The sequence below is a fragment of the Channa argus genome, chromosome 17 (assembly GCF_033026475.1).
Source record: "Channa argus isolate prfri chromosome 17, Channa argus male v1.0, whole genome shotgun sequence".
Taxonomy (NCBI): Eukaryota; Metazoa; Chordata; class Actinopteri; order Anabantiformes; family Channidae; genus Channa; species Channa argus.
The window spans coordinates 4,082,881-4,098,661 of record NC_090213.1 but is presented as its reverse complement, the minus strand read 5'-3'; positions in this window follow the sequence as shown (position 1 = coordinate 4,098,661).

Sequence of the window (15,781 nt, the reverse complement as noted above, 5' to 3'; positions counted from 1 at the left end):
TAGTAGGCCGAAACAGACCTTGACACTGGCTGAACGGTGGCTGCTGGTTGATGACAGGAACACAGCACACACAAGATACAATCTGCACATCATAAACTGTGCATCTGCACTGAATTCATTCATTCTGTGTTACAGTAACAGGTAATGCAGTGACCTAAACCAAGCGACCCTGTTTTTTGTCACTGCTGTACATCATGACTATAAGTCTAATTCATTTTATGTGGTGACAATGTCCTGTCAGGGCTGATCTGTAAGACTTTTTAAAGAAAAAGATACAGCATCAGAAATATTGTTGGGGTGTATTACAGCTCACTGGTAGAGAAGAAGATGAGGTGGCACAAACTGTGGAACATGCACACACGCTACACTAAATAAACCATAGAAACTGAAAACGGTAGGTAGCTGAATACAGGTAAAGCCACAAAAGTCCCAAAGAACAGCAAATAGAATAAACAATAGCATAAATTTGCCGGTGGAAGTGTAATCCTTTTCCCAGCACCATTAATTATCAACTGCTGAGGTTATTTGGAAGTCATGCCAAAAAAACAAAACAAAATTAGACTATCATTTGGTAACATGGCTGTAAAGTTTGCAGGACCGTGAGGAACTGTCAATCAAAAATGCAGTGACATACTGTATAACAGACTCCAAACAGTGAGAATGCACCTCAACTGCTAAAAGACTGATGTGCCACCAATAAGCCACAGTGCTTTTGCTTAGTAATTCAGCAGATGCCTTTATCCAAAAGGACTAACAAGGACATAGCATACACCAGGGGAAACTTGGGGCTCAGTGTCTTGCCCAGGGACACGATAAACCTGGAGTCAGCCAGCTGACCCTGGACAACTGCTCTACTAACTAAGCTATAGCCCCCATTGTCTACCTTGATAGAAACCTAATGCAGTTCCAGAACACAGTAGAACTCTATCCAAAACTGACTCAAGCCATAAGTGGACGTGTAAAAGCCAGTAGTCACTGAAGTCTAGTGGTCGATTGCATACGGCCGATTAATCAGTTTGGACATTTTTAACTATTCAGCATAGGACGATGTCTGTGTTCAAGCTGCCAGTTAGAGAAAAAAAATTAAGTCTGTAGACACCTCTGCAGCCTAAACTGCCACCATTTCACTCGCATGTTAGTGAAAATTAGAGCACGCTGATGTGCACAATTATTTGAGTACATCCGTGTCATTAACTCAATCAGATGCATTTTACTGGCACTTGAAGGTATCAGTCCTTAAGATACATTTGTGTTCCTGCTGCAGCCTTCTCCTACTGTCCAGTCTCTGGGACAGAGCCGAGAGGAGGAGGACAGAAGGAGCCCAGGGGAGGTGAGACCTCACTAACTTTAGTCTACGGCTGTATGTCGACATAGGCTCAATAGAAGTGAATAAGTGAGAATTTGTTGTTTCAGCTATTTGGACCCTCAGTGTGGACCCTCTGATATTTACAGTGCACCCAGAAATTATTCCCAGTGCTTACATTTTTGCAGATTTGTTATTTTATTTTACAGCCTTATTTCAAAATGGATTAAATTCATCATTTTCCTCAAAAGTCTGACCATAATGAACACGTGAAAGAAGTTAGTTTGAAATCTTTGGAAATGTATTAAAAATAAAAAATGAAAAGAAAATCACACGTACTAAGTATCCACAGCCTTTGCTTAATACTTTGTTGAAGCACCTTTAGCACCAATTACAGCATCAAGTGTTTCTAAGTGTGATGCTACAAGCACCTATGTTTGGGCAGTTTCTCCCGTTCTTCTTTGCAGCACCTCTCAAGCTCCATCAGGTTGGATGTGGAGCGTCGGTGCACAGCCATTTTCAGGTCTCTCCAGAGATGTTCAATCTGGTTTAAGTCTGTGCTCTGGCAGAGCCACTCAAGGACATTCACATGCCCCGACTTTCAGGCCAGCTGTTAGTGATTTCCATCTGCACACTCCATAGAGGCCTGGTCGTTCTTCTGGAAAGTTCTCCCCTCTCCACAGAGAAATGCTGGAGCTCTTTCAGAGTGACCATCGGGTTCTTGATCACCTCCCTGACTAAGGCCCTTCTCTCTCGATCGCTCAGTTTGGTCGGTCCACCCACTCTAGAAAGAGTCCTGGTGGTTCCGAACCTTTTACCATTTACGGATGATGGAGGCCACTGCGCTCATTGGAACCAATAATGCTGCAGAAATGTGTCTGTACCTTGACACAATCCTGTCTCGGAGGTTTACATACAAGTCCTTGGATTTCATGGCTTGGTTTGTGCTCTGACATGCATTGTTAACTGTGGGACCTTATATAAACAGATGATTATTTTCTTTGCCACTTTTCAAGCCACCATGGCTAAACAAAGTATAGGATGACACACTGTTGTTTGGTAGCATTCCAGTAAAGGGGAACAAATAGATGTCTAAGCTGCCCTATGAAATTTTATCCTTTTTAATCCAGCAACTCAATTATGAACTCTCTTATTAACGATGACAGACCCGTTATTATGGATTATTACAATGTGGCAACACTGAGGGCTAGACATCCTAATACCAGCAGCAGATCTTACAAATCTCTGCCAGGTGTCTGCAAACACTCAGACACATTACATCCTGGATGTCTGGACATGAGAGTTGCTACACTAATCATGTTCATCACTTTAGTTTTCCTACATAATTTATATCTTCCAGAAATCCTCTTAAATATTCATTGTCTGAAATAAAAGAAAGCAAGTGAAATAAATGCAGTGGATTTCATGAACTAATTCTTCTCCTTCTCTAAATAAAAATGTAATGTGATAGATTACTTTTAGGGCCATATTTTAGCAGGCAAGTAAACAGATTATTATTCGTCCACAGTCACAATGTTGGTAACATAACTAGTAAAAGCCAGGAATATTTAGTTTACCAATACAACTGACACAAAAGAGGAACAATTCTCACAACAGTAAGTGTTGGGTATTTTTGACAACGTAACAACAAATCTCAAAATATTCACAAACTCAGTATCGGCCCATTAAAAAACTATTTGTTTGAGAAGCACAAGCTGCAATAACACTCTTCTAGTCTATAATGAGTTAAAAATATTATTACTTTAACTTAATGGAAACCAGCGTGAGCAGGTTTTCCCACCAAGAGCAGAACCTATAAGTGGAAAGCTTCCAACCGAAACTTACTGCCATGATTACTTGCTGCTCACACAGTCCTCAAATAATAACAGACCAAAGTTGAAAAAGACCTTGGCAATTACTTCGAGCACCTTAAATGAGTATTCAAAAAGCACCTTTTACAGTAAAATGATATATACTGTACATCAGCCTTGAAGTTTGGTGCACAGAACAAAGGCCATTCACCCTGGAGTTAAACAGCTTTATTTAGCTCCTACAACACACCCAGGGAAGTGGAGAGACTGGGCTCCATTTAAAGAACCCGCTGCCTTAATGGGCCTCAAACCACCAAACTTCAAACCTGAAACCCTGCATTTGATCTGCCCTCCCACCTCCTGTACTGTGCCATTTAACACCGATGCGCTTCATGCTGCTGCATATTGAGTTGTTGGAAGCGTTATGTTAAGCTGGAGGACCCCCCCAGTAAATACTGCGGCATTTACCCACCATCTACCCCTGTAAGCACTGGAGCCACTGGATCTTCTTGAACAACATAGATTTAGTAAAAATAAGTCTGTGGCTGTTACTGTGGTTTGGCCAAAATATTATCTTTCTTTTACAGTATAAGTTGGGTGTAATCACAATATTACACCACCGCCACAGAAGAACCTCAGACTCATCTGAGCCATCTGTTTCTTTTATTGTTACAAGAGATTTCCAAACATTAAAGGTCAATAAGTAGATATAATCAGGCAAGTGAATACTACCAATACTCAATAGCTTAGGGTAGTAACAATTACATTTGATTAATCTAACCGACATTTCTTTAAGTAGATTAGTTCAGTGTATACATTGTAGTGGCAATAAAAATGGTCATAAAAAAATCCTAAATAGTTCAGAATGTGACGTAAAATAGCCATAGTCTTCATATGTTTAAGTTGACAACAAATACTTTCCCAAAATGCTTCAAGTAATGTGTGTGTGAGGTAATAGTGCACACGTGCAATCTCCAGTTAAATTATAGCCACTCGGAGCACTATGGGGAATATTTCGAGAAACCATTTGACCACAATTTTTGGAATGAAGAAACATTCAGTCACCCAGTGGAGAGGTGTGTCTCATGTGTTTTTACATCATTTTTGGACAACAACAGAGGCCACAGAGCACAGACAAAGTTAATCCAGGTCACATCAGTAGAGATTTCATTGTTGATTTTAGTGTCTGTATGAGGATTGTTGAAAATATCATTCATTTAGAAAATGTCCAATGCTAAGCCTTTCTTTAAAGAATGACACCCTGAACCAGAAAGGTGCACTTTTTTACATCTCGCCTTGAGAATCTTTAAGTGTCACGTTGAGACACTTTTTTCTTTTAAGTTTGTCTAACTAGAAGCCCCTCTGCAGCCCCAAACAATTACTGAGACAACTTTACAACAGTAAAAGAAAGAAACTGTTATTTTGATTATGTCAGACTTGGTGACATAACTTCTCCATAATCACATGAACCCGCCTAATTCCCCTCTGCAAGCAGTCATAAAATAATTGCCAGGAGAGAACAATACAGTTCCTGTGATTGCTGGTGGTCATGATAGGATTCCTGACTAGAATGTGGTATGACCTTTGACCCTGGAGCTTGCTGCAACTGACACACAAACAGGCATTCTGTGCACTTCAACGGAAAAAGACCTTAACCACCTTTGACACATAGCAATAAGTAAAACTTCGTCTCTTACAAGCTTACTCTCATGCTGGTTGGTTTCTGGGCACTGAAATGACAGGTTATGAAATAACATTTTAATAATTTAAAAATTAGGTGAAAATTGTTGTTTATTTTTAAATGATGAGTACAACAGCCAAAGTAATCACCAGACTGGTGTTTGATTGGCCATTTAACCCTTATGCATTACTAATGTTTGGGTTTTTATGAAATCTGGACACAACTGAGGCAAACTGTCTGAATAGTGACAAGATGAATATTCCACAACAACCCAAAGATGACAACAGCAGGTGGATGACCACAGTTCCATCCCGAATGAGAACCGTTCTTGTTCTGTTTTTTTATTGCTATTGCTATTAAATACCTGCTTTTACTCTGGCAACACTAAGCACATGCTCCACTATCCGAGTAAACCACAATGAAAGTTAATCTGTTTCTCATGTGTTACTTGTTACACACTGTATCCATGCCCTGCACAAAATGCTCTTTTCCTTTAATTCGTCATTTGCAACAAAGTCTTCTTCAAATTCTTTCCTAACTTTTTGCAGCTTACCTTGACTTGTGAAAAGTTGAAAAAAAGGGTTTATTTGTAATTTTGCATGCCTGTGTTAACTGAACAAATGTGTCCTGTATTCATACAACACTTCTGTAGAAAGATCCTGCATGTTTGATGACTTACGTAGTACACAGGACATTAACATTGTGATCAAAACTATAGCAGAGAAAAACCACTGGAGAGATCAGAGACAAAGCAAGTGGCTCTGAGATGCATTTGTAAAATAATGCACCAGTAGAAGTAGATGTTAGCCTTTCTGGTCTCCTCCAGATGTAAAGATACTATTCCCCTTAGTTAACAAGTGTGAAGGTGTTTAGAGCCCAGGAAGGATCCTCAAAGGAAATTAAAGCTGGTCACAAGTTGTATTTCAGCCCCCTGCCTCAGACAAAGATGGAGATAGGTTTGCAAAACTAATTTTCACCTCAAGTTCCTTGGTTTTCTGAGAATGTAAGGTTGTTGTTGGCACACCGTGGTACCAGATGCTCACCCAACTCAGTGCTGAGGGCTGATGAGTTCTACTACCGTGGTTTTATCTGCAGTTTCGACCAAGTTGTTTAGTGTGGGAATGCCAGCTTTGTAGTGAGCCAGATCATTTTGGCTAAGACTTGAACTATTACTGGCATATGTACATTTATTTCACTTAAATTCATCTATATTTGTATAACAAACCTTGTAATTTTCAGTATAGCATTATTACATGATTTTTGGTGTAAACCATTCAACCCCATTACATGAACATTTTATTTATACTGGACTTTGTGTGTTTCACTATAAGCACTAAACAGTGCATCTGGTTCATGTGCATAAATATGTGTTAACTACCATTTTAATGCTACTGTGATGTCTAGGTTAAGTATAATAAACTGTCTGTAATACAAACCAGATTTTTTTTTCTTACGTTCTTACGTACGTTCCTTGTCTGTCAGCACACCTAATTAGTCACATAGCAGATACATCACCACGACAGTGAGTGAGAGCAACGTTGCTAAGAGTTAATCCTATTATGTTGTCTTAACTACACTAAAAAAAGCAGATGTGTTTGCCAATCAGTGAGCAGCACCACGTGTAGCTCGCAATCAGCTTAGGTAGAATGATAGTGTTAAAGGACCATCCGACGTTGATAAGGCGAAGCACACCGCCAAGAAGTGTTAGTGGCTGGTTATCAGTAAGGATATGGGCTTTAACTGGAGGTTCTATGATATTATAATCAAAATGTGCATAAGCCTTGTAAAGGTCCTTCAGGAGGGAGGAATCACATCTTGGGAGTGTGGCATACAATGGCATTTATACACTGCCACGTGTAACACAGCTTGGACTTGTTTGATCAGTGATGCTCAATCTACCATTTGTCACCTCTGCAATTCCTGTCCTCAGGTTGGCTCTGATAGAAGTTAAAACATCCATTTCTGTGTTCATATACTCAAGATTCAAACTACTTTATTGATCCCATAGGAAAATTGTATTGTCAGAGGAATACAGGGTCAACAGAAAGGGAGATAGAACTGTCCCTTGGGGTATCACCTGTGCTCCAGGTCACAGTGTCAGACAGACAGTTCGGCAGACGGACATACTGGGGATGTTCAGTGAGGTAGTCCAAAATCAAGGTAACCATGGGGGTGTCATCAAGCAGGGTCTTTAATTTCTCCACCTAGAAGGGCAGGCTGGATTGTGTTAAAAGCACTGGAAAAGTCAAAGAACATAAACCTTACAAAACCCCCAGGCTTGTCCTGGTGGGTGTAGAAGTGGCGAAGCAGGTGGATGAGAGCGTCCTCCACCCCCAGCTGATGCTGATAAGCAAAGTGGACGGGGTCCAGAGATGGTTTCACCAGGGGCCGGAGGAGGTCCAAGACCAGTCTCTCCAAACTTTCATGATGTGGGAGGTTAGAGCCACAGGTCTGTAGGAGCTGGTGACACTGGGGTGTTTGTGTGTGTGTGTGTGTGTGTCTCTCATATTAAAACAGTCAGTATGAAGGTGAATGTCCTCTGTAGACAAGAGTAGAAAAGACCCCAGACAATATTAGCATGCTATTCATTACTGCACTGGCAGCAGATAAGAGAGGATATGGACAGTGAAGGAAGAGCCGGTGGCTTTTAATTTCCTGAAGGGAGCACGCCCTGCTACTGCTCTACAGCTCCTGTTTATCCGATGGCCTGTAATTCCTCTCAGGCCTGGGCTTTGTGTCGCGTTACAGACTCTGCTTCAAACACACAGAATCCCTGCCAAAGCAAACACATGTGCCTGTACCGTAGACCTCTAGGTCTAATACCAGTATGACTTAGCTGCACATTAACGTGCCTGTAGATCACAGGCTCTAGTAATGATAATGAAAGGGTAAGTACACATAACAGTTCGTCTAGCTTCGGCTTCTCGGGGCCTGTGAAATGACATCCAGTAGTGTACATCCTATAGCTACGATTAGTCATCCACAAATCTCAGATATCAGTCATTCAATTGTTAGAATGATGGACTGCTGCATGGCCAGACACCATGTCTAAATGTAGGTGGAGGATACAGAACAGGCTCTAAATATGGACATGAGGTCTGATGTTTAAACACTCTCAGCAATGAGCGACTACCTAGAGAAAGTCAAGTATTCTGTTGCCTTTTGAGCACAAATTGGCCGCCCCCCCCACTCTCCACCAGGGTGTGTGAAATATTAGAGATAGCTGTGGCAGACAGATTCCACACAGGCACTGGTTCCCAACAGTGAAGCACTGCGTGAAACAGACGGAAGTAAATACTTACAATGGAGACACCTGTTTTGTTTCTGTGTCACTGCAAGGATCCAATCGGATCCTTGCAGCTTCAACTATTTCAGCTTCTGGATTGTAGCTTAAGGCTTTAGAAAACAATAAGAAACTCTCAGCTGTGTTTTAATATTGTCTACTTTACCTAAAATATACAGTATAACTGCATTTTATTTAGTGCCAGACTATATACAGTTCTTGTTTTCTACATTTTTCTGTGTGTACTGCTAAGGACCTCTTTACCCTTTTACACTTTTTGGGATCAATTGTAAATCATGCAAAGAGATGGCCAAACATTTAGTTTTAACATACTGATGCTGATGCTAGGACAAGATTTAATGAAGGGACACAAGTGGGCCACAGGGCGAGAACAGGCCCATAGGTTTCCACCCAGGCTGCAGGCTTCATATCACATGGGCATGTGCCAGGCTGTGTGACAGCTGACAGTGGGATGATAAGGAAAACAAGTCTTGCACAGAGCTACTGGAAAACCTGTATTTATCTGGGCTTTTCAAAATATTGTTTTTTTTTTTTTTTTCAGAGGAAAAAAAGGATGTCTTTTTTCCTCTTATTATAAAATGTGAACAATTTAAAGATTTTTTTAAGCCAAGGTGACTGATTCTAACCACTGTAATAGGCACAGATCAAAGGTGACACCTGCATCTCCCAATAGTTAATAGTTAACACAGTTAATCTCCCCCCACCACACACACACAATATCAAATGTAAAAATTACAAATTACAATGTGGGATATAGTACGTCGGTTTCTTACTTTATGTAAGCACCAGCTGTCCAGAACAACCACAGGCTTGTACTGTTCAATAGAAATCAACTGCCCTGCTCAAAGTTTGGTTACCGGCAGCTGCAAAAAGATTAGAGAGGAAGAGCCGCTTTGTTGCTTCACAATGAAATATCAGCCTGTGATGATTACTGTGCAGGCAATGCATCTCTGTCTCTGTCCACTCAGGTACCGTACGTTGAGTGAGTTTGAAACAACATTAGATTATCTATAGAACATAAAAAAGGTATTTACAGTCTTTTGAGGGCACATTTGGAAAATGGGTTAGAGAAATAACCTTGGCTTTTTTAAAGTAACATTATTAATAATACATTTTATTTTTAGGCAGCTTAAGTTGATCTTGTTTTGAAGAGTACATTTGATGAGGCTATGTGTTGCTCAGACTATATTTTTCATTTTTACAGTAACAGTAACAGTCCATTTACACAAAAGCACTAGCAGGGCATCTTGTACAGGTACTGTATCCCTTCATCAGAGAAGGTCAGACTTGATACCGTACATATCTGATGGAAAATCTGTGTTTACCAGCAACATTCCTGTAACAGAAAAGCTTCAGTTACAATCCTCTGCGATTGGCTGCTGTGATATTCTGCTCCAGAACTTGAAGAGCGGAGCTACTCAGAGGAAAGAATTCTTCTCCTCACATTACTGGGTCAGGGGCATTGCTTTACTGGGCAGCCCACCTGGGACAGTTTCAGGTGTGAGCAGGAAATACCTTTTTAAAGGTTATAGCAAGTTAAAGATGGTATGGTTTCTACTATCAGGTTATGAGTAATGTATCGTTGTTGAAGTTTTAGGTTTGTTAAAATGAGAATTTTCATGTACCTTATGCGTTTGCTTTATGAAAAAAAAATTCGTAATACTTGATTGAGTCTTGTTACATTTTTTTTCCCCTTTCAGTTGAAACTGCTTGCCCTTTTTTTTTTTTTTTATTTCTTTGCCTGAAGCTTTGACAGAGGCAATGAGAAACGTGAGGGCACGGTGTTGGGTTCCCTTCAGACCCATTTTGTGTCCTCAATCAGAGACGAGAGACAAAAGGGCCACAGAAACCAGAGCTTGAGGTAATGCTGTACTTTTACAGTGAGTCAGGAGAGTTAGAAGAAAGAAATCCTTTCTCTGTTCATCCTGGCGAGCAGTAGTGTACACCTTGGAGAAGCACTCAGCACAGAGGGGAGATGGGCTGCCTTGATAATGGACACACACAAACAAAACTCCCTCCTCTTCAGGATCCCCTATGCTTGCCAGAGCCTGAGACAGAAAGGCAAGGGAGGGTTTGAGGCAGTTAGAGCTAGTGTGAATTCACCCACTCACTGAGCAACCATAATCACATTTGTGTGGTGGAAGCACACACACCGTTAAAGTGGAAAAAGCACCGTCCTGGGCTAATCTGACACTGCAGCCTTTTGTGGAAAAAAGCAGACTTTTTGTTGTGTTATGGTGCAGCATAACTTCTGTCCTCTCTTTTTACACACACACACACACACACACACACACACACACACACACACACACACACACACACATACATTCAAAAAAGAACTGAGATGCTTTTAGAGAGAAACTAGCACATGTATTGTGCTCAAGACCTCAAAGACAATTCTACAGAACATAGTAACAATCTCATGAGGATCCAAGCTCTAAACAATGGCCCTTGCATTAAAGAAACAAATCAGTGCAAACTAAAATGATGAATTGCACCTAGAGGGCTCAGCCAGGTGGGAAAAAGCAAAGTTCTCCGTCAAAAAGAATAACAGATAAAGGGCCTCAAGGAGCTATTTTGGAGGGATTTGACAGACATATTCCAGTGCTTCATCCATCATCTATGCTCTTGTCAGATTTTACATTTCTATCATTAGTTTCAGCCCTACAGATATTTATGGCTGTACAGTATTGTGTGGGCAGTGATTCAGTTTAGGTTGCATGATGTGTAAAAGCTCTGTGTAGAAACCACGACATAGACTAGGGAAACAAAAACACACTAGATCGATCTAAACTCTGTTCATGATTATTGAAGAGAGCATCTCTGTTACTGCAAGGCCTGTTTTCTCTAGGTTTTTTTTTTTTTTTTTTTTTTTGTTAGGACACAACTCCCCCTCTTTCTTTTTCTCCCGAGGAACCAAATTCAGCATGGAGGAGAATGTCCCCCCCAACCCACGATCACAGCAGACCAGGTGTGCGAAGAGCTGAGGAGGCTAGTCACAGCAAATCAACTGGTCCAGATCCACGACACGACAGCTAAAGGCCTGTGCATTGGAGCTGGGAGACCCTCCACAGCACATCTTTAACCTGAGCCTGGAACAGTCCCTCAGCTGTGGAAAACATACTGCATCATCCCAGCAATGATGAAACCACACTCTGAAGAGCTGAATGCCTCCAGACCGGTCGTCCTGAAGTTAAGTTACAAATAACTGGGAGTGTAGCTAGATGATACACTAGACTGGACTGCTAGCAAGGATGCTCTGTGCAGGGCTGCCTGTTCTTCCTCAGAAGGTTGGCATCCTTCAACATGTGCTAAAACCTACAGCGAATGTTCTATCCAACTGTTCTGGTGAGAGCCCTATTCTATGCGACAGTGTACTCGGGAGGCAGCATCGAGAAGACGGACGCCTGGTGAGGAAGGAGGGCTGTGTAGTGGGCACAGAGCCGGACAGCCTGTCATCTGTGGCAGTGTGACAGGTGCTAAGCAGGCTCCTGTCAATCATAGATAATCCACTGCATACACTGCACAGCATCATTTCCAGGCAGAGAACCAGCTTCAGTGACAGGCTGCTGACATTCCTCACAATTCTGAACTGTACTAGGGGGATGCATAACTTAAATATCTACTTTATGGCCCTGGGGACTATTACATAATACATTTATTTAATGCAGAATGTTTTATACAGTTTTTATATTAAACATTCTCACACTGAACCATATCTAGCATTAAATTCCTTGCTTTAACATCCTTACAAAACCAGCCTTTGACAAAGCCATAGTTATGCAGACACAGGACTTTCACACAGCGATAAAGTCTGTTTCCTGCAGATTTCCTAAAGCTTGTTTTTACTGAGCTAATTAGAGACATTCCTTGGAGAACTTACAACCTACTACTCAGAACATAGCAGCTTATGAGAACAGTGGGCTCCTTATACAGTATTGAAGCTAGACATATGCACAGAGACAATCTTATAGGAAAGCCTGTAATGAACTACTGGATGGTTTCTAAAAGAAAGAATCTAAGAGAGAAAAGCACTATGTGCCGCATAAACCATGCAAGCATTTTATTTAAAAAAAAAAAAAAAAACCTAAACACAAGTTTTAGTCAACAACAAACCCCGTGGTCACAAAAGATCATGCTTTTCCCAAAGATTTTTTTTCTCCATCTTTTTCAGTGTTTCCATTTGTCTGCACGGGAATATATCCATCCGAGTCTTGTGAATGGGACATCTTAGAAATACTTTTACCTGGGTTGTAACCTCACATCTGTCCATTCTTGGGAACACATTTTAAGAAAACCTTCAGAAAATGTGAAATTACAGGAATGTTTTGGAGGAATTTCTTCAACTTTGAAACAAACATCTACTCGGACTTAAGATAAACTCCTAGGTCTTTGGTGGCCAAAGGTCAAAGGTCATGGTCATCATGCCATCATGCATGTACCTTTGCTCTCTCCCATTTGTGTGTCATTTATGTGAATGTCATTAGCTCAAAATAATTTTTTTCAGTCTACTTGGTCTTAAAAATAAACTGATTATCTTTTACTTAACGGTCAAAGGTCAAGATCACTGTCACTTCATAGGGCTTGACACGAAATGTTCTGACCATTTGCCCTTCAGGCAAGTAGCTGAGATGTTTTACATGTTGTACATCTTGCCTAAAACATTTTGTGGATATATTTGCAGATTTTTCATTGTTACAGAGATCAGTAAATAGTAGCACTGACAGGTGCAGAGCTACCTGCAGGTAGCACCTGTGTTTTTGTAAAATAGCCTACATCAGTGAAGTTTCTATCAGTTTAACAGTTAAATTCTGTGTGTTTGTCAACACACGTTGATCAGGAAAATATGAGACTGTTCCATTAACATCTGTACACTTTATTAACAACACAGATAATTTGCCACATTCACATTGTATAAATCTGACTGGCTGGCTGCACATTATGTCCATAAAAGTTTTTGAAGGACACAATGATTCTTCAGAAAGTGGAGTTTTAGGTCACACAATTATGACAAGAGTAAACGCTTTGTCTGTGGCACGGATCAGCGTTATTAATGCTTAGTGAAGTTATGGTTACGTCTGTAACCCTCCCATTTTTTTAATCCAGGCTCGTGACCGGCACCAAGGTTGCCCTTGGTGGCTGCCGATGATTCTAATTTCTTTTAGGAACAGCAAACACCAAAACGGTGCCTGTTCATTCCAACGAAAATGATGAATTGCACCTAGAGGGCTCAGCCAGGTGGGAAAAAGCTAAGTTCTCCTTAAACAAGAATAACAGATAAAGGGCCTCAAGGAGCTATTTTGGAGGGATTGACAGACATATTCCAGTGCTTCATCCATCATCTATGCTCTTGTAATATTTTACATTTCTATTATTAGTTTCAGCCCTACAACAAATTTATTCTTTATTCCTGGTTTGTTTTTCAATAGACTTTACACAGAGATAAAGTCAAGCACATAAAATAAAACATTCTTCTAGCTTTGTCAAATTTACTAACATTATATAAAAAGGAAAGAATCCCGATGTTGGCAAAATATTTTTAGCCTCATTGATTACAGAATTTAGATTTGGAAAGAAAATCAGTTTGAAGCAACACAGATTATAGCAATATAATGCAACAAACCAAACCCAGAATTTAAACAGGTAAAAAAATGTCTGAGCTTTGAGTAATTAAAGTTGCCATCAAATTCAAGTTTTTAAAATGAGGTGAAAGACAGGCAATCTCTACAGACAATTTTGAAAGTTATTGTTTTGTTTTTTATATTTTGCATATTTACTTCTCCTTGTATATTTATTTATTCGAGATTCCACCATAACAAATATGGAACAGGAATAAAAATAGCTCACACTAAAGCTGTAGATTTGCTTTCTGCATTCATTACATTGAATGTACCAAAACACTACATATTTGCTACTTTTATCCCTAATGATCCTGTAATTACATCATTCAACATTTAAAACATCCCGCTCACTTTGCAACCATATATTTAGGGTATTATCTACATGGCAATTTAGGAATTAGAGTTTTCAGAGGTGACCACAAAAAGGCAGAGAATTGCTCTTTATTCCATCACACCAAAGCATGTGCATTTACTTAAAGACAGTGACCAATCCCTGCTAATAAAGCTATTTCAAGTACACTGCCTGATGAGTGGCAACTCATGGTGAAACAGTTTTGTCTATTAACATGTCCAATCAAATTAGTCTCAAATGTCTTAACAAGGCCAATGAATTAGATCTAATCTACCACCGTGATGTTGGTTTGTAATTATCAGCGTGGAAACAATCCATTCAAACCTGTATCTGGTTTGCTCGTGTGAGGCCAAGGTTTGAGCAGGCCATTTTTAGGGAAGCGGGTGGTTTTACGGAACCACAAACGAGCTGAGCTTGATCTGTTTTTAAGGGCTAAAAACAAAACAGCTGTGAGTCAGAAGTGACTGTTCCCTGCCTCTGGAGACACAGACCACATTATATCGAAACTATAAACTACCATTTCGGGGGGGCAGCTGTAGCTAAGTTGGTATGCCAGTCATCCACGGATCATCATGCAGACAGTGATCCGCTGGCTGTCAATATAAAACATTTTGTAATGTTCCCACTGCTTTTCTTAAAGTTTTTGCCTCCATGTATTTAAAAAAAAATTTAAAAGTTGTCTAAAAATCTGTCAGAAGATGTTGGAGACAAATCAGTTTATATCTATTGAAAAGCAGAAACGGAAGGTTTATTCCTCCCAGGGGTCCTGTAAAGAGTTGAAAAGATACCCCATTGTTGGACAAATTTTACTTTTGCTCACAACACCTTAGTTCATTGGTCAGGAGTGCCCTCTGAGCAGGGTCACCACGCTACATCAGCTTCTACTCACTTCCACTGACACACCCCTGTGTTGTCTGTGTGCTTCACCAGAGAGTGACAAAGCCTCCAATTGAAATGTATGTATTTTATGTTAGCACAGATTTGAACTAATGAGTACTGACAATAATTGCATTTCTTAGCAAAACAAACGAGAGTATTGCAAAATGGTATGAGGCATAAGAGCAATACATTGAAAGAAACAAAGTAAAGAAAATGAAAAAGGGCTGTTGAGGGGAAATGACAGAACGAAAGAAACAGAACAGCAACAGTAGCAGTAAGATGCCCAAATGTTGGACCTTAAAAAGTCAAGTCTTCAATATTCTTTAAGATTAAACACAGGACTAAATATTACCACTGCTTCTGCTTTGCAAGCAGTTATGCAAAGAAAATATTTTTTCTGTGAACCATAAGATCTGTAGAAGTGTGAAAGCAAGTGTATGTGTGTCTGTGCATGTGTATGTGCTTCTTTGACCCACAGCATGTGTGTAAAAGTTTTTCCCTCTGTCATTCACATTAGTTTGAGTTAAATGGAAATCTACCACTAAGCCAACTCTCTGAATGTAGCTGAAGAAACCCTCTCCAACGGTTACTGGAGGGCCTGGATGCAATTAAAGTCAAATATAAGCAAGAGCGAGGGGAGGGCAGGCCAGACATACCCAGTATAACCAGTCTGTGGCTGCGTTGATCAGATGGGATCCTGCTTACCCTAGTCGGAGTCTGGCACAAACCACTTGGCTATTAAAAGGGGAACAGCTCCAGGGTGTCACAGGTGGTAAATGGGTGCTAATAGAAAACACAGAGACCACATTCCCCACAAGGCAAAGGTTGAC